A 26,912-nucleotide genomic window follows, 5' to 3' on the forward strand; every position below is an offset into this window, starting at 1 on the left:
ACCTATGGAAAAAAAACAAAAAAACCCACCAGCCTCCAAAGCTCCATAGCTTACAAAAGTCTGTTTTTGTGTATATTTTAAAACACAAACTATACATTTACATAATAGTGGTGCAAATAACTTAAACATTAATAAACATACCCATATATTGGGGATATTTTCCCGATTTTATTTTTGCTGATGGGATATATTAATTTAAAAAGTTTGGAGAATTCTTGCCTAGGGATTTGCTGCCTGTCTTCCCACCTACAACCAGCCAGTGTTCGCAAAAAGGCCCATTTCTGAGGAAGAGAAGCAGTTCTTCAGCTTCAGTTTTTTTTCAGCTTAAAAAGAGAGAGCTCCCACCAGGTCATAGGGAATTTGCTGAATGATTTAGAAACCTTGGTCTTGGGTGACTTCTGTGGTCTGGCAAGGCAAGCTGTGACATGCAGCTCCCTTCCTTTCTGTACAGCGACTTGTTACCTGGGAAGAAGCCTCAGAGATTCACCAGCCTAGGGACAACACAAGCTCTTCAGGTCTCTAATGATTTCCTAAAGAGGGAGCAGAGAGTTTAAAGGCCCAAATGGCCTGTGTGGTTTCATGAAAACAGCTCAGCCTGGCAGCAAAATGTGGAGGCAACTCTGTAGAAATAATCTCAGAATTAAGTTTCCATAGAAATTTATTTTTGACTGTCTTCATTTCTCTCCGGCCTTCTCCAACCTACCTGTCCCTTCAGCAGCAACAATCCAAAAACATAGCTATCTACAGACACAATTCTGTTGCTCAGTCAACATCCAAACCACACAGCAGAGGGTTAGAGTCTGGATTGAGGCTGGAAGCCTCTTCCCCTTTTTATCATGGCACATGATTTCTGCTGGGAATCTAAGGTTCTGAAGTTTTGGGTCATGTAAGAGGCTTCTGCACAGGTTCCATCCAATGGAAAGGGACACTTGCTTTATAGACTCTTAACACAGACCCAGGGGATCAATTCAGAAGGCGGGAGGGCGGGGTGGGGGAGTGGGGGAAACAGATGGTGCTCAGGGGAATCTGCTCTCAGAATTTACTAATGAACTTAGAATATGGCTGCTCTGGCCTCATAAGCAAAACAATTTGCAAAAAATCTTCAGAGAAGATGACAAAATATTTATCTAAGAATTTACTCCTAAATAAATATTTGTGTCACTGTCAGTTGTTAATAATGTAGTTGGTAACATCAATTGGGTAAATATTTTTGAGGGCTGATAAGTGGAGGGGAAGGCATCAAAGACAACTTTGTCACAATTTTGGTTAGTCCAGCCCCAGTCATCTATAAATGTCCAGCCTGTTCAGCAATTTTAATTTGCATTGAAATTTTGTTGCTAAAATACGCTCAGCTTTTGCACGGCACATGGGTAGCTCTGCACAGTGCGCATGTAGTATGCTACATCAGAAGTCAGACAACTTAAATTCTAGCTGTAGTTCTGCTGCTGATGCAGGGATCTTGCACAATTCTTTTTCCTTTCCTGAGTCTTAATTTTTCAGCTTCTAGTAGCACCTTATAGCTAATAATGGCATGGTGTGAACCAGGATGTCTTTTTGTTTGTCTTAATTTCAATGTTTTTAAGCTTCAAGAGCCTTTCCTTATACTTCTTGTATTCTGGAGTGAAGAGGTTTCTGCTTACTTTTTCCATGCCTTCCTGATCTCACCTGAAATCCATTCTCCCTTTTTGCCTGCTTTCCCTGAAGACTCCTAATCATTTCTATGTGCCATGATAGAAACCATCCCACAATGTCTTTCTCTGAATTTTTCCTAATGTGTTTTTCTTCAAATAAAACAACTAGAAGAGGAGATGGTATAGCAATATTACTATTGCAGATATATATAGATAATATGATATATACAGGGTTATAAAACACTCATGAAAAGTATTTAAAAATGAACAAACTCAATACAACCCAAGGAATACCGAAGCAGAACTATTTAAGAATTACTGAAAAAGTGCATACAGATTTCATAACAAAAGAGAAACAAAACTGGTGGATGTGTAACACTGAACCATTCACATGTTCAGTAATTCATTTAGTAAATATTTGTGGAGTTTCTGCTATATGTTCGGCATGACACTGTTGAAGATGCTGAGATATGATTATGGGGAAGACAGAATGAAAACTTTTTTTCATCTTTTGCTTTTAATTAATTAAAAAATTCAATGTTTATTTTAGATTCAGAGGGTACATGTACACATTTGTTATATGGGTATATTGCATGATGCTGAGGTTTAGGGTACGATTGAACCAGTCACCCAGGTAGTGAGTATAGTACCTGATAGGTAGTTTTTCAACCCTTGCCTCTTTCCATTCCTCCTTCCTTGTGTAGTCCTCTGTTTATTGTTCCCATCTTTATGTCCATGTATACCCGATGTTTAACTCATACGTGAGAACGTGCGGTATCTGATTTTCTGTTTCTGCATTAATTCGTTTAGGATAATAGCCTCCTGCTGCAGTTACATTGCTGCAAAGGACATGATATTGTTCTTTTCTGTGGCTGTATAGTATTTCATGGTATGTATGTACCATGTTTTCCTTATCCAGTCCTCCATCGATGGGCACCTAGGTTGATTCCATATCTTTGCTATTGTGAATGGTGCTGTGATGAACATATGAGTGCATGTCTTCTTGGTAGAACAATTTATTTTCCTTTGGATATGTATATACTCAGTAATGGGTATTGGGTTGAATGGTAGTTCTATTTTTAGTTCTTTGAGAAATCTCCAAACTGCTGTCCACAATAGTTGAACTGATTTACATTCCCACCAACAGAGTATAAGCAGTTCCTTTTTCCCACAGCCTTGCCAACATTTGTTATGTTTTTACTTGGAAAATATTTATTATAATTACCATCACTATATCAATTTAATGTAATGAATTCTATTTAGGTATATAGCAATAGAATAAGGATTACGTATGTTCATGTCATAGTTGCAGTTTCTGTTTTTAAATTTAACTTTTATTTTAAGTTCAGGGGTACCTGTGCAGGTCTGTTGTATGGGTAAACTTGTTTCATGAGGTTTTGCTGTACATATTGTTTTGTCACCCAGGTATTAAGTCTAGTACCCATTAGTTATTTTTCCTGATTCTCTTCCTCCTCCCACCCTCCACCCTCTGACAGGCCCCAGTGTGTGTCGTTCCCCTCTACGTGTCCATGTGTTATCATTAGACTCCCACTTATAAGTGAGAACATGTAATATTTAGTTTTCCGTTTCTGAATTAGTTTGCTAAGGATGATAGCCTCCAGTTCCAATCATGTTCTCACAAAATACATGATCTTGTTCTTTTTCTATGGCTGCATAGTATCTCATTGTGAATGTATATCACATTTTCTTTATCTAGTCTGCCATTGATGGACATTTAGGTTGATTCCATGTCTTTGCTATTGTGAATAGTGCTGCAGTGAACATTCACGTGCATGTGTCTTTATAATAGAATTATTTATAATCCTTTGGGTATACACCCAGTAGTGGGATTACTGGGTTGAATGGTGGCTCTGCTTTTAGATCTTCGAGGAATTGCCACACTGTCTTCCACAATGGATGAATTTACACTCCCATCAACAGTGTATAAGTGTTTCATTTTCTCTGCAACCTTGCCAGCATTCATTATTTTTTGACTTAATAATCGCCATTCTGACTGGTGGGAGATGATATCTCATTGTATCTCATTGTGGTTTTCATTTGCATTTCTCTAATGATCAGTGACGTTGAGCTTTTTTCATATGATTGTTGGCTGCATGTATGCCATGCCTTCTTTTGAAATGTGTCTATTCATGTCCTTTTCCCACTTAAAGTAGTTTTTTTTTTTTTTCTTGTAAATTTGTTTAAGTTCCTTATAGGTATGAGATAGTAGACCTTTGTAAAATGCATAGTTTGCAAAAATTTTCTCCCATTCTGTAGGCTGTCCATCCACTCTGTTGGCAGTTTTCTTTGCTGTTCTTTAGTTTAAATAGATCCCCTTTGTCAATTTTTGCTTTTGTTGCAATTGCTTTTGGTGTCTTTGTCATGAAATCTTTGCTTGTTCCTATGTCCAGAATGGTATTGCCTAAGTTGTCTTCCAGGGTTTTTATAGTTTTGGATTTTACATTTAAGTCTTTAATCCATCGTGAGTTTATTTTTGTGTATGGTGTAAGGAAAGGGTCTAGTTTCAATCTCCTGCATATGGCTAGCTAGTTCCCCTAGTACCATTTATTGAATAGGGAGTCTTTTCCCCATTGCTTTTTTTTTTCAGCTTTGTCAAAGATTAGATGGTTGTACGTGTGTGGTCTTATTTCTGGGCTCTCTATTCTGTTCCAGTGGTCTATGTGTCTGTTTTTGTACCAGTGTCATGCTGTTTTGGTTATTGTAGCCCTATAGTATAGTTTGAAGTCAGGTGGTGTGATGCCTCCAGCTTTGTTCTTTATGCTTGGGATTGCCTTGGATATTCGATGTCTTTTTTGGTTCCATATGAATTTTAAAATAGTTTTTTTCTAGTTATTTGAAGAACAACAATGATATTTTAATAGGAATAGCATTGAATTTATAAATTGCTTTGGGCAGCATGGCCATTTTAAAGATATTGATTCTCCTGTTTATGAGTGTGGAATGTTTTTTCCATTTATTTGTGTCATTTCTGATTTTTGTCAGCAGTGTTTTGTTTTGTTTTTTTTGAGATGGAATCTTGCTCTTGCTCTGTCGCCCAGCCTGGAGTGCAGTGGCATGATCTTGGCTCACTGCAACCTCTGTCTCCTGGGTTCATGCCATTCTTCCACCTCAACCGCCTGAGTAACTGGGACTCCAGGCGCCCATGACCATGCCAGGCTAATTTTGTTTTTGTATTTTTAGTAGAGATGGGGTTTCACTGTGTTAGCCAGGATGATCTCGATCTCCCAACCTCATGATCTGCCTGCCTTGGCCTCCCAAAGTGCTGAGATTGTAAGTGTGAGCCACCATGCCCGGCCATCAGCATGTTTTATAGTGCTCCTTTTAGAGGTCTTTCACCTTCCTGATTAGCTGTGTTCCTAGGTATTTTGTTTATTTTGTGGCAATTTTGAATAGAATTTCATTTCTGATTTCACTCTTGGCTTGGCTGTTATTGGTGTACAGAAATGCTAGTGGTTTTTGTACATTAATTTTGTATCCTGAGACTTTGCTGAAGTTGTTTATCAGCTTAAGGAGCTTTTGGGCTGAGATGATGGGGTTTTCTAGATATAGGATCATGTTGTCTGCAAACAGATAGTTTGACTTCCTCTCTTCCTATTTGGATGCCCTTTATTTCTTTCTCTTGCTTCATTGCCCTGATCAGGACTTCCAGTACTATGTTGAATGGAAGTTTAATCCCTTAAAACTTCTTTAGTTTAGTTGACGTTTCAATCCCTTAGCTTGCAGCTGTGACTCACTTTGGCTTAGGGGAAAGTCCCCTTTGATAGCTTGCAGCTATGACTTATTTTGGCTTAGGGGAAAGTCCCCTTAGGGAAGTTCCTATTGACCCAGGAAGTGCAGCCAACTTAGCCACTTAGTCCCTTGGTACCCCCTCTCAACAGGAAAGCCCATGCTGTTGGGAAGTTGGGCGATGATCATTCTATCTACTTCCTGCTGAACTGGGGTGTAGAGGGGGCTCTGGAGTTGGGGTTTCCTTGGGAGGTGAGTCTTCAGCGTTGTGGTGTGAGAACGGGTTAGCGGGTCGGTCTAGGGGTCCTTGATAGTAGGTGCTAGTGGTGGTCACTTGGGGCTCTATTTGCAGAACCATTTAAAGTTTCATGGATTCTATTGTGGAAAAGACAAATGTTACAAGGTTAAAAATGCAGGGTCCAAAGTTAAGAAACACCACAATAGCTACCAAGGGTCCCAAGAAGGGGAGAAGCCAGGGTATCCATTGGTTGACAATACTCCAAGGTCCTATGTTTTGGATCTCTTGTGCCTGGCGCTGTATCTGGTCTGGAAGCTCTTTAATCTCATGGATTGATTAGTGAAATAACAGCACTCTTCTAGAAAAATACAAGTTCCACCTCTTTCAGCTGTTAATAAATTTAAGGTTCCCCGATTTTGAAGGGCTAGTGCTGCTAAAGAGTTAAGCTGACTTTGTAAGGTGACCAGTGAATTTGCAACTCATACCATCTTATCATTTAACTCTTGTGATAATTTGTAATAGAATTGGGTGGAGGTGGTAATGCCTCCAGTGCTGGTTTCTAGTCCTCCTAGTATCCCAGCCCCAATAATGAATGGCAGGACAGTCCAGGTAAGTTGAGATGCTGGGTTTGACAGATCTTTAAAGGCAAATAAATATTGAGAGTCAGGATGAAGAGGGATGAAGAAGAAAGTGTCCTTAAGATTTAGGACTGTAAGCCATTCTGCTTCCTCTGGTATCTGGGAGTGTAGAGTATAAGGATTAGGTACAACTGGATACAGTGGAACAACTGCCTCATTGATAATTCTGAGGTCTTGCACTAACCTCCATTGTCTGTTGGGTTTTTGTATGCCTAGAATAGGAGTGTTGCATGGACTGTTGCATGACTTTACTAATCCCTGTGCTTTCAGGTCTTTGACAATCTTTTGTAACCCTTGTTGGGCTTCTGGTTTGAGGGGGTATTGCCTTCGATAGGTAAAGGAGGTAGGATACTTTAATTTAACTTGAACTGGACAAACTTTTTTGCTCATTTGTATTGTCCTTCCTCTGCCCAGACTTCAGGATTAACTCCTCCCTCCTCGAGTAGAGGAAGGAGAATAGGAATTTCTTTTCCTATATTCTAGTATATAATGGCCCTTGCTTTAGCTAATATGTCCTTCCATAGTAAAGGAGTAGGGCTTTTAGGCATAATAAGAAAGGCATGTGAGAAAAATAAGGTTCCCCTGTCAACTTAGGGGGTGAGAGAAATACCTAGTGACTGGCTGTTCTAGGACCCCTTTGATGGTGATAGAACTGGAGGACAGAAGAGTAAAACCCAGAAGGCCATGCCAGTGTCCAGGAGGAAGTTAGTTTCCTGGCTTTCAATGCTTAAGCTTAGCCAGGGCTCTGTGGGGGTGATGGCATGGGCTGGCACCTGCCCCAGGCACCTTCAGTCATGTTGTTAGACCATCTGGTTAGTGGCCTCAGGCCCAGAGGACCTTTGCCCTCAGGGTCAGCGTGCCTTCCAGTGATCCCCCTAGCACAAGGGGCATGGATGAGGGGATGGCTTATTTTTGTTTGTGCAGTCCTTTTTGAAGTGCCCCTGTAAGCTGCACTGATAACAAGCTGTTAGGTGGGTTGCCTGTCCAGCCCTTCTTTCTTTTTTTTTTTTTTTTTAACTCTATGGTAAACTTTATGTACTTAAGAATTAATACCAACTCATTATTAGCAAAAAATAAACATCTTTACATCAAGAGTAGTTTTTCCTTTAATAAAAAAGGGTGGAATGTGTATAATGGACAAAGGATAATCAATTTTTGCCAAATGAGGCTAGTAAGACAATCCCAACAATTCAAAATCATTATTCACTGGTCCATTAATCACAGGACAATACATACAAATGAAACTTACCTGGCTGGGCACGGTGGCTCATGCCTGTAATCCCAGCACTTTGGGAGGCTGAGACAGGCAAATCATGAGGTCAGGAGTTCAAGACCAGCCTAGCCAACATGGCAAAACTCTGTCTCTACTAAAAATACAAAGAATTAGCTGGACGTAGTGGCGAGCACCTGTAGTCCCAGCCACTCAGGAGACTGAGGCAGGAGAACTGCCCAAACCCAGGAGGCGGAGGTTGCAGTGAGCCCAGACCATACCACTGCACTCCAGTCTGGGCAACAGAGTGAGACTCCATCTCAACAACAAAAAAAAAAAAAAAAAAAAAAAAGGAAATAAAAAAATTAAAATTACCTACATATTAGAAAAACATCAAAATTCAACCATGAATCCAGCACATTATCAAATGACTAGACAAAAATTCTACCAACAAAGTTAAGAAAATATCATTATCTATGAAATTCAAGTACTACTGCTTAAAGAGCATTTACAGAACTCTCACCTCAAGGTTTCCCTGCAAAACAAGGTGAAATGCATACTCAAGACTCTTTAAGAATGAGCCACTGATGAAAACAATATACTTGTAATTTGTGTAACATTTCATACATTTTTTTCAAGCACTGCATAATAATTAATTCGCATCAGGCTTTCCAAATTAGAAAAGCTTCACTTATAGAACTTCTTTCCAGTGGGAGTTTTCACACGACTTTTCAAGTAAATGTTAAAACTGAAAATATTCTTGCAGTTTCTAAACTATTAGAGTTTTAATCCTGTGTACATTCTTGTATTTACAAGGTCCAGCCAGCTACAGTGTGCATTTTCATATGTCCTTGAGAGGGTATGAGAGAAATGAAACATTCCCACATTCTGGACATTCATAGGGTTTTTCTCAGGGATGAGCTGATGTCTTCAAATGGAACTAATACAACTGAAGGCCTTACCACAAATTTAAATTCAAAAGGCTTTTCTCCACTCTGAGTCCTCCCAAATCTTCAAAAACAGGAAAATCTGAAGGCTTGACCACATTTCCTACATTCTTAAGGTTTCTCTGCAGTGTGAGCTCTTTCATGTTTATGAGGAAACGGGAAAGAGCAAATGTTTTACCACATTTCTTACATTCAAGGGGCTTTATTTATCTATTTATTTTTTGAGATAGAGTCTCACTCTGTCGCCAGGCTTGAGTGCAGTGGCACAATCTCAGCTCACTGCAACCTCCGCCTCCTGGACTCAAGCGATTCTCCTGCCTCAGCCTCCTGAGTAACCGGGACTACAAGCATATGCTACCACACCCAGCTAATTTTTGTATTTTTACAAAATTTAGCTGGTTTCACCAAGTTGGCCAGGATGGTCTCAATTCTCCTGACCTCGTGATCCGCATGCACAGGGCTTCCCCCCAACCCCCCGTGGCTTTTTATGTCCTTGAAAAAGAACTAAGACAACCGAAATGAGCCACCATGCCCAGCTAATTATTTTTTATTTATTAATTTTTTTTGAGACGGAGTCTCGCTCTGTCGCCCAGGCTGGAGTGCAGTGGTGCGATCTCGGCTCACTGCAAGCTCTGCCTCCTGGGTTCATGCCATTCTCCTGCCTCAGCCTCCCGAGCAGCCAGTGTGAGCCACCGCACCTGGCATTATTTTATTTTTTGTAGAGACAGGGTTTCACCATGTTGCCCAGGTTGTTTCACATTGTTTTAATCCAGGCTGGCTATGAACTCCTGGGCTCAAGCAATACACACACCTTGGCCTCCCAAAGTGCTGGGACCACAGTCTGAGTCACCACACCCAGCCTCTATATCATGACTTCTTTCATGGCGAGTAAGGTGACTGGAACGAGTGTAGGCTTTACTGCATCTCTTACATTCATAGGGTTTTTCTCCAGTATGAATTCTTTCGTGGAGGTGAAGGGAACTGTGGCGACTGAAGGCTTGGTCGCGTTGTTTACATTCATGGGGTTTCTCTCCAGTATGAGTACTTCTGTGGTTACAAAGGGAACTCAAACGACTAAAGGCTTTGCCACATTGTTTGCATTCATAGGGTCTCTTTCCAGTATGAATGCTTCCATGGTAATGAAGGGAAGTGGAACAGCTGAAGGCATTATCACGTTTGGTACATTTATAGGGTCTTTCTCCAGTGTGAGTCCTTTCATGTGTCTTAAAAGAACAAGAAAATCTGAGTGTTTTCCCATGTTCCTTACATTCGTAGGGTTTCTCTCCAGTGTGAGTTCATTCATGTATTAGACAAGAACCGGAAACAGTGAACGCTTTACCACATTGTTTACATTTATAGGGTTTTTCTCCTGTGTGAGTTCTCTGACGTCTTTCAACTGAATTGAGAAAATAAAAAGCTTTCTCACATATTGTACATTTGTAAGCTGGATTTCTACTGTGCATTATCATGTGTCTTCTAGCACCTGGAACAGAAATGAAGAATTTCCCACACTGTTCACATTTATATTGCTTCTCTCCATATGGTTTGTATCCTGAGTGAGCTAGGATGTGCCTATTAAGGAGAGAATGACATACAAAGACTTTTCCACAAATACTGCATTCCCATTGTTTTAATCCAGTAGAAATGTTCTCATTCAGATCAAGATTTGGAATTTGGCTGAGAACTTGTCCATACTGACTACCTTCTTTGCTTTCACACAGCCTCTGTACCATATGATTTCTACAGAAGCCAGGTTCCTGCAGGTTTCCTGCATTACTTCTCTGTAGAGATTCTTCTGAGAAGAATTCAGCAAAGCCCATTCCTCCTGGGTAAAGTTCACAGCCACATCCTCAAACACCATGGAGTCCATTCCTCGGCTTCCTGGGTGTCCTGCTGTCAGCTAGGGATGTCCCAATACCCGCAGGTCACAGGGTGGCAGAGACTGCTGCAGAGCCACCTGGGCCTCACAGAGCCGAGAAGTAGCCACCCTTCTTTCTTTTAGAGCCACGGAAGTTCATCTGCCTGAGGGCCATGACTAAGGCGGTGGCCCTTTTTTGTCTCATCTGTTTCATTCAGCCTGCTCCTCCTTATCCCTATTATAAAACACCAAAGTTGCCAAATTCAGTAGAGTTTTCAAATTTTGATTGGGGCCCAGGGCAGACTTCTGAAGTTTTTTTTTAAATGTCTGCATCTGACTGAGTAAGATTCTTTAAGATTAGTTGGCCTTTAATAGAGTCAGGTGACAAGGAGGTATGCTTTCTTAATGCCTCCTTTAGCCTCTCTAAAAATGCCATAGTGTTTTCTTCCTTTCCCTTTGTTATGGTGGACATCACTGAGTAATTCATTGGCTTTTTTTTCTGATCTTTCTTAATCCCTCTAGTATACAAGTCAATAAATGCCTGTGACTCCAGTCTCCATGCTCCGAATCGAGGTCCCAATAAGGATCCACATTGGGAACCTACTGTTGGCCTGTGGGGAATTGTTCCCTTTCTTCTGATGTCATTTTATCATTTACCTGGCTTAGGTACCAGAGATCCCCAAACTCCTGGGCTGTAGCTAAGGCAGCCTTTTTTCACTGGGACATAATGTGTGACCTAATAACAACATAATATCTCTCCACGCTAAGTCAAAAGGTTGTTCCAATCCCTGTAAGACGTCTATGTATCCATCAGGATTATCTGAGAATTTTCCTAGTTCAGGTTTGATTTGTTTTAAATCTGAGAGAGAAAAACAGGTCCTCCTCGCCGGGCCAAAGTCTCCTCCTCCTCGTTGGAGAGGACACAATTGAGGGCCATTGGCGCCTTTCGGTTCCTTGACTATCTTTTTGTCTGGTTCCTTTTGGGCTGTTAGGGTCAAAGGATAGTCCTTACTAGTGGGAGGGGGAGCTGTGGGGAGACCTGGGTATGGGGGTATGCTTTGAGGACCCCTGGTATGATGTAAATTACACTTTTTACATAATTGTGGGTTATCCCTTAGTGAGAAAAATACCTGTACATATGGCACTTCCCTCCATTTGCCCTCCCTTTTACAAAACAGATCTAGCGGTAGGATGGTATTATAGTTTCTACTTTCCTTGGATGGCCATGTCTGTCCTCTGGGAAGAGGATATTGTGGCCAGGTGGTGCTGCAGAAAAATATAAGTCGCTTCTTCTTCAGCGTTTGAGGGTCAAATTGGTCCCAATTATCCAGGATACACCTCGGGGTGGCTTCGCTTTTGAGGGAACATCTCCCATCTGAAAGGAGCAGCCCTAGTCATCCCCTACTGAGCACAAACCCTAGGGTGTCCCCTATGGTCCTAGTGTCCTTCTCTTTCCAGGGTGCGCAGTCACCCATGGAACGCTTCTTATCGGATTTAATTGAGCTTACCGACTTCTATAGAAGTTTTGCCCAGACAAATTTCCTACCCTTTTTTAGTCACAAAAAAAGGGGGCTGGTGCTGCTGGATTTTAGTAGCTCCTTACCAGCCTGCCCACAATTGCCTTTGCATCTGTGAGTGGCTCTTAGGTTCAGGGTGTATTTTGAGTTCAGAGACCAGGCACCAGGTATCATATTTCTGGGCTTGGAGCTGTTCCAGCAAGATAAATTCCTTGAAAATGGCACTGAAGCACAACAGTTTTAGGGTAGGCAGTGGCAAATTGGAGGACCAAGGTTGCAGCAGTTTTCATACCCAAATTTTCTGTCCCCTATTTGCCCTCATAAGAATATTCATTGACCTTTGGACTTGAATTGGGGACCTATTGTCTATCATATTGTTTTTGGCCCATATGTCTGACTGCTTCAAGTGGAGAAGCTCTACAGTTCTAATCGCTGATCCCAGACAGGAAAGGTGGTAATTAAAGTAGCCTCTACAACCTGGAGTAAGTTGAGGGCAACAAAAGGAAAAGTGTCTTAGGTCTTCTATCAGCCACTGACATGCCTTTTGATGTCCCAGATAATGCCTTGGGTACAGGTTATGAGGGACAGGTCCCGTATAAGTATATTGATACCCATTTACATAAAAATAAGCCTGGGGGCACCATAGGCAAGGGTCTTTGGATTGCCACCACACTCGACTTAGGCTCCTAGCCAAAAGATTCTTAGGCTCACGGGTAGGAAAGATCCTAGAGGACAGGGCCTCAAGAAAGTCTTCTCTGGGGACGTTAGGACCCAGGAGGCATGGATCAGAAAGGGCAGGGAACTCACGCATGAGCGATTGCAGAGTAGAGGCTTGTCGCTGTGCCATGATCTCCACCGGGTCAGTGCGGGAAGTTCGGGATGAGAGTTTTCCACCTCTAGCCAGAGAAGATAGAACAGAATAGCAAGTGAAAGGGGTCTGATGTTACTCACCACTTTGGAGAAATCCCGGATGGGCCCCCAGAAATGAGACAAGAAGTCTTTGAGACACGAGAAGTCTTCCCCTAATCAAAGGTATTTTCTCGATTGAAGGGTTAGTGGTCTCACAGGCTTCAAGGAATGAAGCCCTGGATGGCAGTGGCGAGTGTTACAGCTCAATTAGAGAAAAACGTGGACCCAAAGAGTGTGAGGCGGCAGGATTTATTAAAGTGAAAGTGAAAGTAAAGCTTCCACATGGTGGAAGTGGATCCGGAAGGGTTTTCCAGGTCCTCACTCTTATTTGGCTTTTAGGGTTTGAGCTCGGAGTTCTACTGTTAGCCTTATGGGGATTTCTTTGTAGGTGACCTGTCCTTTCTCTATAGATGCCTTTAATATTTTTTCTTTCAGTTTTACTTTCAAAAATCTGATGATAATGTATCTTGGAGATGATCTTCTTGCATAGAATCTTGCAGGAGTTCTCTGTATTTCCTGAATTTGACTGTTGGCCTCCAGCAAGATTGGCGGTTTTCATGGACAATATCCTAAAATATATTTTCCAGGTTGTGTACTTTCTCCCCCTTCCTTTCAGGGATGCCAATGATTTATAGATTTGGCCTCGTTACATAATTCCATACTTCTTGGAGGTTTTGTCCATTCTTTTTTATTCTTTTTTAAAATTTTTGTCTGATTATCTTATTTCAGAGAACCAGTCTTCAAGTTTGAGATTCTTTCTTCAGCTTGGTTTATTCCACCGTTAATACTTGTGATTGCATTGTGAAATTCTTGTATTGTGTTATTTAGCTCTGTCAGACCTCTTAGGTTCTTTCTTATAGCAGATATTTTGTCCTTCAGCTCCTGTATCACTTTATTGTGATTATTATTTTCTTGGATTGCGTTTTGCCATCCTCCTGAATCCCAGTGATGTTTATTCCTATCCATATTCTGAATTCTATTTCTGTAATTCCAGCTAGTTTGGCCTGGTTAGAAACTCTTGTTAGAGAACTGGTGTGGTCGTTCGGAGGACATGTGACACTCTAGCTATTTGAGTTACCAGAGTACTTGCATTGGTTCTTTCTCATCTCTGGGTGTGGGTGTTCCTTTAACTGCAGTGTAGATTGAGTACAATCAAGAGACTTCTTTTCTGAATGTTTTCACCAGGCTAAAATCTTATGTAGGGTCTTTATTTGAAGCTGACTTCTTGTCTCTGGTTTCAGAGGAGGGTATGTTAGTGAGGTATTTTGGCATTGAAGCTTTGGAGTGTGATCCAGCAGGTGACATTTAGGCTTATTGGTAAGTTGATAGACTCACCGCTTAGTTGTGTGACTCCCCTATGTTTCCTCAAGTTGTAGCCATGTTCCCTCTCAGTGCACTTAAAGTGTGGTTTCCTCTCTCCCTTGAGTGCTGGCTGTAGTTCACAACTTGGCACTCCTTGGCTGCCCACTGCAGCTCTGGAGTGATCTCAGTGTTTATACTCTTTCCCCAGCTTAGAGGCAGCAGAGGAAGATACCTTAGTAGTGGTTGTGGCCAAGGGTTGCTTTCTTGACTCCTGAGGGTTCCATCTCAGAGAGATGCAGGTCAGCAATCGCTCAGTGCAGTCAGCCCAGGATGAAGGATTTGTGCTGTGGGCCCAAGCAAGGGGTTCCCTGTCTGGTAATGAACCATGGGGGTGGTGTGGGACCTGGGGGAGATGGACTAGTCTCCTCTCCTTGAGTTGACTGCAGCTTGTTGGATGTGTGAATAAGGCACTTAGGGTCTTTGCTCCCTTGTTAGTCTGAGGGTGGCAAGGGCAGTTTCATTGCAGAGGCAGTGGCAGAAAGGCTTTCAGCTGATCTGAAAGGCTCTGTCCAGGGAGTTGCTGAGTTCGTACTGGCTCAGTAGCTCTGGTAGTGGGGTGGCTGGAAGTCCAGGCCTGGGGGACCTTCCTAGTGAGGAGATATGGGAACAGTCTGGCCACTTTTCCATATGGCTGCTGTGGTATGCTTGGAGCCACTTCGGTTCCTTGTGTTCTCAGATTTTCCAGAACCTGGAGATGTCACCAGTGAAGGGTGTGAAATAGCAAAGATGACAGCCTGTCACTCCCTCTGAGAGCTTTGTCCCAGGGAGGTACAGACCTGTTGCCAGCCCAAAGGCACCTGAAGGAAGTGGCTGGGACCCCAGCTAGGAGGTCCTGCCCAGTGAGGAGGAATGGGATTGGGACTTGCTTAAAAAAACTGTCTGGCCATGTTTTGGTAGAGCAGCTGTACTGTGCGGAGGGTCCACTTCAGGCCCCATTGACCTCAGACACTCTGAAACCCAAAGGCTGGAAAGGCTAACTCGCCCAAAAAGCAAATATGGTAGCCTTCCCCTCCCTTTGAGAGTGCTATCCTGGTGGGGATTTCAGATTTCTGTTGGTTGAAGAGCTCAGGTTGGGGTGGCTGGAGGCACCAGTTGGGAGGTCCTGCCCAGTAAGGAGGAATGGGATTGGATGCCTGGTTAAAGCAGCAGTCTGGCTGTGTTTTGATAGAGCAGCTGTGCTGTGTTGGGGGATCTCTTTTCCCCCAGGTCAACTCAGACCCTCCAAAGCTTGAAAGCTAGAATGGCTCAGGTGCTCAAACAGCAAAGATGGTGGCCTGCCTCTCCCTGTGGGAGCTGTCTTAGGGAGATGCAGTGCCACTACTGGTAGCGGGCTGGAATCGCAAGCCAGTAGGTCTTATCTTGTGAGTTCTTATGGAAGTGGCGCCTTGCGGGTTGTTATGGAACAGCTGTTTGGGTGAATTAGCCTTTCCAGCCTTTAGGCCTCAGAGTGTCTGAGGTCAATGGGGCCTGAAGTGGACCCTCAGCACAGCACAGCTGCTCTACCAAAACATGGCCAGACTGCTTTTTTAAGCAAGTACCAATCCCATTCCTCCTCACTGGACAGGACCTCCCAGCTGGGGTCTCCAGTCACTTCCTACAGGTGCCTTTGGGCTGGTAACACGTCTGTACCTCCCTGGGCTGTTGCTGCTCAGTATCCTGGATTCAGCCTCTTTCCTAGGGGTATGTACAGGAACCTAACCTCCCACTTTGCTGGAGCTACAGCTACTTTTGCCAAAAAGCCTGAGTATTTAATGCTCCAGGGTCTCCCTGCATGCCTCAGTGGCTGCTCTGCTGAGACTCCACATAGCTCTGTTTGTCAGACTGAAGACCGAAGGCCCTGGTGCAGTGGGTTCACAAGGAGATCTCTTGACCCAAGGGTTGCAAATATATGTGGGAGAAGAGTAATTTCCTGGGGCTGCTCATTCATTCACTGCTTCCCTGGGCAGGAGAGGGTTCCCCAGGCTCCATGTTGCTCCCAGGTGGGCTGTTTTCTTGTCTTGCTTTTCTTCATTTTCTGTGGGACAAGTTGTTTCCTTGATTAGTCCTGATATGAGTACCAGGATATTTCAGTTGAAGGAGTTGTATTTACTCGCCCCTTCTGTTCCTCTTCATGAGAGCCACACACACTAGCTGCTTCTAGCTGGCCACCTTGGCCACTCCCTTCCCACATTCTCTTTATTCAATCCACCCATGATGGGCAGCTAAGTTGATTCTCTGTCTTTGCTTTTGTGAATAGTGAAGCAATGAACATATGCATGTATGTATCTTTTTGGTATAATACTCTATTTTCCTTTGGATATATATCAGTAATGGTACAGCTGGGTCAAATGGTAGTTCTCAGTTCTTTGAGAAATCTCCAAACTGCTTTCCACAGTGGCTGAATTAATTTACATTCCACCAAAAGTGTATAAGCATTCCCCTTTCTCTGCAGCCTTGCCAGCAACTGTTATCTTTCGACGTTTTAATTATAGCCATTCTGACTGGTGGGAGACGGTATCTCATTGTGGTTTTGCTTTGCATTTCTCTGATGATTAGTGATGAGCATTTTTTCATGTTTGTTGGTTGCATGAACGTCTTTTTTGGGAAGTGTTTGTTCATGTCCTTTCCCATTTTATTTCTATACACCATTAACACCCATGCTGAGAGTCAAATCAAGAACGCAATCTCATTTACAGTAGCCACAAAGAAAATTAAATACCTGGAAATACAGCTAACAAAGGAGGCAAAAGATCTCTACAAGGAGAACTACAAGCACTGCTGAAAGAAATCAGAGATGACACAAATAAATGGAAAAACATTCCATGCTCAAAGCTTAGTAAAATCAATATTGTTAAAATGGCCATACTGCCCAAAACAATTTACAGATTCAACACCATTCTTATTTACCAATGCCATTCTTCACAGAATTAGAAAAATCAATTATAAAATTCATATGGAACCCAAAAAGAGCCTGAATAGCCAAAGCAATTTTAAACAAAAAGAACAAAGCTAGAGGCATAACACGACAAACTACACAAGGCTACCATAACCAAAACAGTATGGTACTGGCACAAAAACAGACACATAGACCCATGAAACACAATAGAAAACTCAGAAATAAAGCTACACACCTATAATCATCTAATCTTCAACAAGACTGACAAAAACAAGCAATGAGGAAAGTACTCCCTATTCAATAAATGGTGCTGGGAAAACTGGCTAGCCAAATGCAGAAGATTGAAGCTGAATCCTTGCATTTCACAATTTTTATTTTTTGAGAAATTGCTATATAATTTTCCATAATGGAAATACTCATAAATGGCTATACTAATTTACATTCCCACCAAAAATGGGTTCTTTGTTATTTGTTTCTTTTTTTGCTGTTGAGGTTTATTAGTTCCTTATAAATTTTAGATATTAACCCTTTATTAAATATATGATGTGCAAATATTTTTTTTCTGATTTTATAGGTTGCCTTTTTATTTTGTTGACTGTTTCCTTTGTTGTACAGAAACATTTCAGTTTGTTGTAGTCTCACTTGTTTACTTTTGCTTTTGTTGCCTGTGTTATTGATGTCGTATCTAAAAATTCATTGCCAAGACCAATGTCATGGTACATTTCCCTACGTGTTCTTTTAAGAGTTTTATGGTTTCACATCTTACTGTTTAAATCTGTAACACATTTTGAGTTGATTTTTGTGTATGGTGGAAGATGATAATTTAACTTTATTTTTTTGCATGTAGATATTCATTTTTCCTAAGCAATTTATTAAGGAGACTATGTTTTCCTTCTTTCTGTATTCTTGGCAGCTTCGTGGAAGTTTCATTGACCATATATGTGTGGATTTATTTCTAGGTTCCTTATTCTCTTTAATTGCTCTAAATGCCTGCTTTTATGCCAGTACTATATTGTTTTGATTACCATAGCTTTGTAATAGAGTTTGAAATCAGGAAGTGTAATCTTTCCATCTTTGTTCTTCTTGCTAATTTATTTTTTGCCTATTTGAGTTCTTTTTTGGTTCCATACAAATTTTAGGATTGTTTTTTCTATTTCTGTGAAAGATGTCATTGGAATGTCAATGGAGATTGCATTGAATCTGTAGATTACTTTGGGTACTATGGACATCTTAGCACTATTAATTCTTATTATCTAATAACACAGGATATCTTTCCATTTATTTGTGCCTTTTTCAATTTCAATTAATTGCAGTTTGTAGTGTACAGATCTTTCTCCTCCTTGATTAAATTTACTCATAAGTATTTTTAATGCTATTATAAATGGGATTGCTTTCTTTTTTTATTATACTTTAAGTTCTGGGTTACATGTGCAGAACGTGCAGTTTTGTTACATAGGTATACACATGCCATGGCGGTTTGCTTTGTGCATCAACCCATCACCTACTTTAGGTATTTATCCTAATGTTATTCCTCCCCTAGCCCCCCACCCCCTACAGGCCCCAGTGTGTGATGTTCCCCTCCCTGTGTCCATGTGTTTTCATTGTTCAGCTCCCACTTACGAGTGAGAACATGCGGTGTTTGGTTTTCTGATCTTGTGATAGCTTACTGAGAATGAGGATTTCCAGCTTCATCCATGTCCCTGCAAAGGACATGAACTCATCCTTTGTTATGGCTGTGTAGTATTCCATGGTGTATATGTGCCACATTTTCTTAATGCAGTCAATCATTGATGGCCATATGAGTTGGTTCCAAGTCTTTGCTATTGTGAATAGTGCCGCAATAAACATACGTGTGCAAGTGTCTTTATTGTAGAATGATTTATAATCTTTTGGGTATAGTAATGGGATTGCTGGGTCAAATGGTATTTCTAGTTCTAGAGCCTTGAGTAATCACCACACTGTCTTCCACGATGGCTGAACTAATTTACACTCCCACCAGCAGTGTAAAAGCATTCCTATTTCTCCGCAGCCTCTCTAGCATCTGTTGTTTCCTGACATTTTAATGGTTGCCATTCTAACTGGTGTGAGATGGTATCTCATTGTGGTTTTGATTTGCATTTCTCTAATGACCAGTGATCATGAGCATTTTTTTCATTTGTCTGTTTGCTGCATAAATGTCTTCTTTTGAGAAGTGTCTGTTTACATCCTTTGCCCAGTTTTTGATGGGGCTGTTTGCTTTTTTCTTGTAAATTTGTTTAAGTTCCTTGTAGATTCTGGATATTAGCCCTTTGTCAGGTGGATAGATTGCAAAATTTTTCTCCCATTCTGTAGGTTGCCTGCTCACTCTGATGATAGTTTCTTTTGTTGTGCAGAAGCTCTTTAGTTTAATTAGATTGCATTTGCCTATTTTGGCTTTTGTTGCCATTGTTTTTGGTGTTTTAGTCATGAAGTCTTTGCCCATGCCTATGTCTGCAATGGTATTGCCTAGGCTTTCTTCTAGAGATTTTATGGTTTTAGACCTTACATTTAAGTCTTTAATCCAAATTGAGTTAATTTTTGTATGAGGTGTAAGGAGGGGATCCAGCTTTAGCTTTCTGCATATGGCTAGCCAGTTTTCCCAACACCATTTATTAAATAGGGAATCCTTTCCCCATTGCTTGTTTTTGTCAGGTTTGCCAAAGATCAGGTGGTTGTAGATGTGTTATTTCTGAGGTCTGTGTTCTGTTCCATTGGTCTATACATCTGTTTTGGTACCAGTACCATGCTGTTTAGGTTACTGTAGCCTTGTAGTACAGTTTGAAATCAGGTAGCGTGATGCCTCCAGCTTTGTTATTTGTGCTTAGGATTGTCTTGGCTATTCAGGTGCTTTTTTGGTTCCATGTGAAATTTAAAGTAGTTTGTTTCAATTCTGTGAAGAAAATCAATGGTAGCTTGATGAGAATAGCATTGAATCTATGAATTACTTTGGTCAGTGTGGCCATTTTCACGATATTGATTCTTCCTATCCATGAGCATGGGAAGTTCTTCCATTTGTTTGTGTCCTCTTTTATTTCACTAAGGTATGGCTTGTAGTTCTCCTTGAAGAGGTCCTTCACATTTCTTGTAAGTTGTATTCCTAGGTATTTTATTCTCTTAGTAGCAATTGTGAATGGGGGTTCACTCATGATTTGGCTATTTGTCTGTTCTTGGTGTATAGGAATGCTTGTGACTTTTGCACATTGATTTTGTATCCTGAGACTTTGCTGAAGTTGCTTATTAGCTTAAGGAGACTTTGCACTGATACAATGGAGTTTTCTAAATATACAACCATGTCATATGCAAACAGGGAGAATTTGACTTTCTCTTTTTCTATTTGAATACTCTTTATTTCTTTCTCTTTCCTGATTGCCCTGGCCAGAATTTCCAATACTGTGTTGAATAGGAGTGGTGAGAGAGGGCATCCTTGTCTTGTGCATTTTCAAAGGGAATGCTTCCAGTTTTTTCCCATTCAGTGTGATATTTGCTGTGGGTTTATCTTAAATAGCTCTTGTTATTTTGAGATATGTTCCATCAATACCTAGTTTATTGAGTGTTTTTTAGCATGAAGGGCTGTTGAATTTTGTCAAAGTTCTTTTCTGCATCTATTGAGATAATCACATGGTTTTTGTCATTGGTTCTGTTTATGTGATGGATTTCATTGATTGATTTGCATATGTTGAACCAGCCTTGCATCCCCAGGGCCAAGCTGACTTGATCATGGTGGATAAGCTTTTTGATGTGCTGCTGGATTTAGTTTGCCAGTATTTTATTGAGGATTTTTGCATAGATGTTCATCAGGGATATGGTCCTGAAATTTTCTTTTTTTGTTGTGTCTCTGCCAGGTTTTAGTGTCAGGATAATGCTGGGCTCATAAAATGAGTTAGGGAGGAGTCCCTCTTTTTCTATTGATTGGAGTCGTTTCAGAAGGAATGGTACCAGCTCCTATTTGTATCTCTGGTAGAATTCAGCTGTGAGTCTGTGTGGTCCTGGACTTTTTTTGGTTGGTAGGCTATTAATTACTGCCTCAATTTCAGAACTTGTTATTGGTCTATTCAGAGCTGTGGTGTGCTCCACCTAGTTTGAACTTCCCGGCAGCTTTTTTTACACTGTTTGGGTAAAACCACCTACTCAAGCCGAGCAATGATGGATGCCCCTCCCTCTAGCAAGCTGGAGCATCTCTGATTGGCCTCAGACTGCTGTGCTGGCAGTGAGAATTTCAAGCCAGTGGATATTAGCTGGCTGGGCTCCATGGCCGAGCTAGATTACTTGGCTCCTTGGCTTCAGCCCCCTTTCCAAGGGAGTGAATGGTGCTGTCTTGCTGGCATTCCAGGCACCACTGGGGTATGAAAAAACAAAACAAAACAAAATAAAAAGCAAAAAAAAAAAAAAAAAAAAAAAAAACCCTAAAAAACCTCCTGCAGCTAGCTTGGTGTCTGCCCAAACGACCACCCAGTTTTGTGCTTGAAACCCAGGGCCCTGGTGGTGTAGTCACTGGAGGTAATCTTCTGGTCTTCCATTTGCAAAGGCCATGGTAAAAGTGCAGTATCTGGGCTGGACTGCACCATATCTCATGGCACTGTCCCTCATGGCTTCCTTTGGGTAGGGGAGGGAATTTCCCAAACCCTTGTGCTTCCTGGGTGAGCTGACACCCACTTTGCTTTGACTCACCCTCCGTAGGCTGCACCCACTGTCCAACCAGTCCCAGTGAGATGAACCATGTACCTCAGTTGGAAATGCAGAAATCACCCACCTTCTGCGTCGATCTTGCTGGGAACTGCAGACCAGAGCTGTCCCTATTTGGTCATCTTGCCAGCAATTGGCACTAAATACTTTAACATGGTAATCATAATCATTTTATAGTCACTGTCTAATAATTCCAACATCTGTGTCATTTTTGAGTCTAGTTCTATTCATTGCTTTATATTTTGCTACTGTTTTTTTCTCACTTTTTTGTGTGTCGTGTAATTTTTGATTTTATGTTAAACAGCATGTATAGACAAACAAGCAGGACTGAAATAAATAGTATTATACCCAGAAATGAGCATGGATTTTATTCTGTAAGGCTGATGGTTGGTGGGTTGAGTCCATCTAATAAAGAACTGAGCTTAGATTAGTTTTGTTCATGTTGCTATCAATAACTTCAGTGCACTACAGTCTTCAAAATCCTTCAAGTTCAAAATCCTCCAGTTGGTTTGTTTGAAAAAATGTCTTAGTCAAGAAGAATGCAGTGGCATATGTAATGATGCAGGTATTTGAAAAACACAGGGGAATAAATGCCTACAAAGACAATGGAATTGACAGTTACTGCTAAGTGTATTGATGTCCTGAAGAGAGGTGATGAGAGTCTAAGGGCTTTTAACAGCAGTTAGTGGCTTATGAGATCCAGAGGTCCTATGTGGTAGCTTAAAAAGAGGGTCTTATATCTTGTAGTGGAAGGACAGACTTGGTTGACTGGCGTGTTGATCTACTTGTTAATGACATAGAGGTTCAGACATATTTGAATCATTAGCAAGGAAGGTCTGTTATAAAGCTAAGGACCTTGATGGGGAAATCTGAGACTGGAAACACGAAAAGGGACATCTGGATAGATGCCTGTAAGTATTTTTACTGTGCAACTCCCTCCAAACACTTTTGATTTGCAGAGGTGGTCCACTCTTTCGTAGTAAGGGTTACCTGGAAGATGTTTCAGGAGATCACCTGATGCTTCCTTCAGTAGTTGTACTCAATTCCTCTCCCAGATGCTAGGCTGATCTGTTAGGGTTAAACCCAATATAATCCAGCTAAGGACATGCTGGGCTTGATAGGGAGGAAATAATCTACATACTGAAAGAATTGTAAGAATTGGCTATCTTGTACTGGCAGGAGTTAGAGGAGTGCTCCTGGGATTGAATTTTGATCAGGGGTCTAACATGTAAGACTGGCTGAGCTAGATTTTATTGACTTGGGGAGCACTTTCACAGAATGTGGAGTGAGGATTTCACTTCACTGCGGGGGCAAACCTTTGAGCCTGAAAATTGTGATGTCCAACACTGTGGAAATATCTGAGTTGCTCTGGAAGATGGTAAAGGAATAAATAAAGAGGTTGAGGGAGATTGGCATGATAGGATGGATATATGCTATTAGACCACAAGGCCCACTAGATGATTTACTTCATAGGAGGGCCTACAGGACACACCATTCACCAAGGCATAAGGGAATGTGTTTCTGAGAGGTGCACCAGCATGATTAGTAAGTTCACTGGTGGCTTTTATTCACCAGGGATGATGGTAAGAGGGATAGGCATGGAGCTGGGCTTGCTGATGTTCATTGAGATGATGAGGGCTGAAGTAGTAAATGCCAGGTGACTCCACTTAAGCACAGGAAGCTAGGGGGCTGGAATTACCACAATAGTTGGCAAGGTCAGAGGGGCATCCAAGGGACTCTGATGGCAGAAATTTGTTAAGATAGTTAATAGACCACGGCATAGTATCCTAACACTCCCAACCTCCTCAGTTTTATCTCTAAATATATCCTGTAAAAGCTAGGCACATCCTTGTCACAATACAGCTCTTAACAGATTTTTATAATTGCCAAAATTGCCGAAGAGTTTTCTTCACCTGAGTCTTCCTTTAAATGGGATCCAGATGGTTCTCTGGTAAGAGTTTTCATTCTGATTTCAGCTCTCAAATCAGACAGTCAGCAATGTTCTAGGAACACACATGAAAGCCAGTACTGTACTTTACAACTGGAAATAATTTCTGTGGTTTATGCCAGAAAGAAATAATCTTTGGAGTTGTCAGAGGAAGAAGCTTCAGAATCAAAATTGTTTAGAACCTAAGAAAAGGTGATCTGGAATAGAATTTTTTTTGGTAGGACATCATTGATAACCTTCTTTGAGAAGTAGCTAGTCATTTCTGACCCAATGTGTTTGCAACTTTTTTTTATTGATGAGACTAAGAGCTCCTCATGAGAGGGAAGACTTAATTATTCAGCTAATCACCAGATTTATAAGAAAATAGTTTTTAACCAAGTAGTTGTTTTTGTGTACAAAGTCTAAGAATATAATTTTCCTAATTTTTCCCTTCATTAAAATATATCTACCAGAAAAAAATTTGAACTTGCCTTCTCTGACTACTTTTGTCAGCAAGTTTGAAAAAAAAAAGAAAGACACGTGGTCACATTGTATTTTTCTGAGAAATCACTTTAACAAAAGGAGAAATCTGAAGCTCAAGTTATCAGCTGGAGGTGCTCCATGAATATCATTCAAAAGTTCTATTTATTTTGGGGTGATTAAACTGAATAAAGACTCACAATTTTTCTGACCACATCCTTGAAGGCTTGTTTTACTTGTTTATTCCTTAGAGTGTAAATGAATGGGTTCAGTGAAGGGGCAACTGAGATATTGAGCACAGCTACTCCTTTATTGAAGGCAACACCTTCTTTTGCTGAAGGTTTTATGTACATGAAGATGCAGCTGCCATAAGAAAGAGAGATGACAACCACGTGGGAAGAACATGTGGAAAAAGCCCTTTTCCTTTGCTGAGCAGAGGGGAGCTTCAGAATAGTCCTGATAATGTTTGTGTAGGAGAGAATCACTAGCACTAGAGAATCACTAGCACCATAACTGCTTAGAAAAAGTCAACCAGTTCCAGTAGACTTGTATCTGAGCAAGCTATTTCTATGAGGAGTCCATAGTCACAATAATAATGATTCACAATATTAATGATTCACAATAATAATGATTTCTGTTGGAGGCACAGAAATCCAGCTGACTGGTGAAGATGATTCAACAAAGATGATCAAGAATCCACTCAGCCAAGAGCAGAGAACCAGCTTAATGTGGACCCTCCTGTTCATAATGGTGGTGTAATGCAGGAGTTTGCAGATGGCTACACAACGGTCATAGGACATGGCAGCCAGAAGGCAAAACTCTGTGGCCCCGAGGAATATGGCAAAAAAATATTGAGTGAAGCATCCAGCAAAGCTGATGGCTTTATTCCCAGTTAAGATGCTGAACAGTAGCCTTGGAGTAAAAGTGGTTGTAAAGAAAATTTCTAAGAAGGAGAAGTTCCGGAGGAAAAAATACATAGGGGTCTGGAGGTGGGAGTCAAGTAGTGTAAGGATGATGATGATCAGATTTCCAATGATGCTGAATATGTAGTGAGGAAGAGAAATACAAAAATGATAATTTGAAGCTCTGGGTTGTCTGTTAGTCCAAGCAGAATTAATCCTGTCAGAAAGGTTTGGTTTTTCATTTCTAACTTTGCTGCCTATGAATGTATAGAGGAAAAATGTTAGTGATGAACACAGAAGAGCTCAAGAACATTTTGGAGAGGCAAGTTTTACCCATAGGATTAGTTTAAGTGTCTTTTTTTTTTGACAGTCTTACTCAAAAAAATTTTTTTATTGGATAAGAGCTGGCTCTTTACAAGAACTATTTTCTTAAATTCTCATGTAGGATTTTCTCTAAAACTCCTCTTAACAATTTTCATATACTTTCCTAGCTTACCTTGAAAACGAATGCCTAAATTCTCCATTTCCAGTTTTTATTTTCACTTTGAACATGTCTCTACTTTTGATCTTTCATTATATCTGTTAATTTGGCAGTGATGTTTCTTTCATCACTGTCTTTGGCTCAGAGGGAAAAGAAAAAAGAAAAAAGGTAGCTCACAGTTGAAAAGTCTTTGGGATGGAATCAGCAGTACTACTGAAACTGTGATAATCAAAGATTCCCCAGCTTCCCTTTGATTTTTGAATATGTGGACTCTTGTAACTATTACCAGTCTCTAAATATTTGCTGCTGGTGTCTGCTTTCCCTCAGGCCCAAGCTCAAGGTTTATTCGTATTGTAGCATGTGACAAGATTTCTTTCCTTTTTAATGTTGAATAATATTCCATTGTATGTGCATACCACATTTTGTTTACTCCTTCATCTGTTGATGTAAGTTTGATTGCTTCTACTTGGCTATTGTGAATAGCACTGCTATGAACATAGATGCTCAAATATCTCTTTGAGAGCCTCCTTTCAATTCTTTAAAAAGATTTTTTTAAATTATTTTTATTTTTTATTATGCTTTAAGTTCTAGGGGACATGTGTACAATGTGCAGGTTTGTTACATATGTATACTTGTGCCATGTTGGTGTGCTGCACCCATCAACTCCTCAGCACCCATCAACTCGTCATTTACATCAGGTATAACTCCCAATGCCATCCCTCCCCCCTCCCCCCTCCCCATAATAGGCCCTGGAGTGTGATGTTCCCCTTCCAGAGTCCAAGTGATCTCATTGTTCAATTCCCACCTATGAGTGAAAACATGCGGTGTTTGGTTTTCTGTTCTTGCGATAGTTTGCTGAAAATGATGGTTTCCAGCTGCATCCATGTCCCTGCAAAGGATACAAACTCATCCTTTTTTATGGCTGCATAGTATTCCATGGTGTATATGTGCCACATTTCTTAATCCAGTCTGTCACTGATGAACATTGGGTTGATTCCAAGTCTTTGCTATTGTGAATAGTGCTGCAATAAACATATGTGTGCATGTGTCTTTATAGCAGCATGATTTATAACCTTTGGGTATATACCCAGTAATGGGATGGCTGGGTCATATGGTATTTCTAGTTCTAGATCCTTGAGGAATCGCCATACTGTTTTCCACAATGGTTGAACCAGTTTACAATCCCACCAACAGTGTAAAAGTGTTCCTATTTCTCCACATCCTCTCCAGCAAAGAGAATAAAATACCTAGGAATCCAACATACAAGGGATGTAAAGGACCTCTTCAAGGAGAACTACAAACCAGTGCTCAGTGAAATAAAAGAGGACACAAACACATGGAAGAACATACCATGCTCAAGAATCAATATTGTGAAACTGGCCATACTGCCCAAGGTAATCTATAGATTCAATGCCATCCCCATTAAGCTACCAATGACTTTCTTCACAGAATTGGAAAAAACGGCTTTAAAGTTCATATGGAACCAAAA

At 41.0% G+C, this 26,912-nt stretch overlaps 1 pseudogene; it reads right to left on the reverse strand.

Annotated features, from left to right (window-relative positions):
* Positions 1-24,219: 24,219 nt before the first annotated feature.
* Positions 24,220-25,184, reverse strand: LOC117090861 (annotated as a pseudogene).
* Between the last annotated feature and the right edge of the window lie 1,728 nt (positions 25,185-26,912).

This window comes from Trachypithecus francoisi, unplaced genomic scaffold (assembly GCF_009764315.1).
Source record: "Trachypithecus francoisi isolate TF-2019V2 unplaced genomic scaffold, Tfra_2.0 Lachesis_group11, whole genome shotgun sequence".
In the NCBI taxonomy this organism is placed as follows: Eukaryota; Metazoa; Chordata; class Mammalia; order Primates; family Cercopithecidae; genus Trachypithecus; species Trachypithecus francoisi.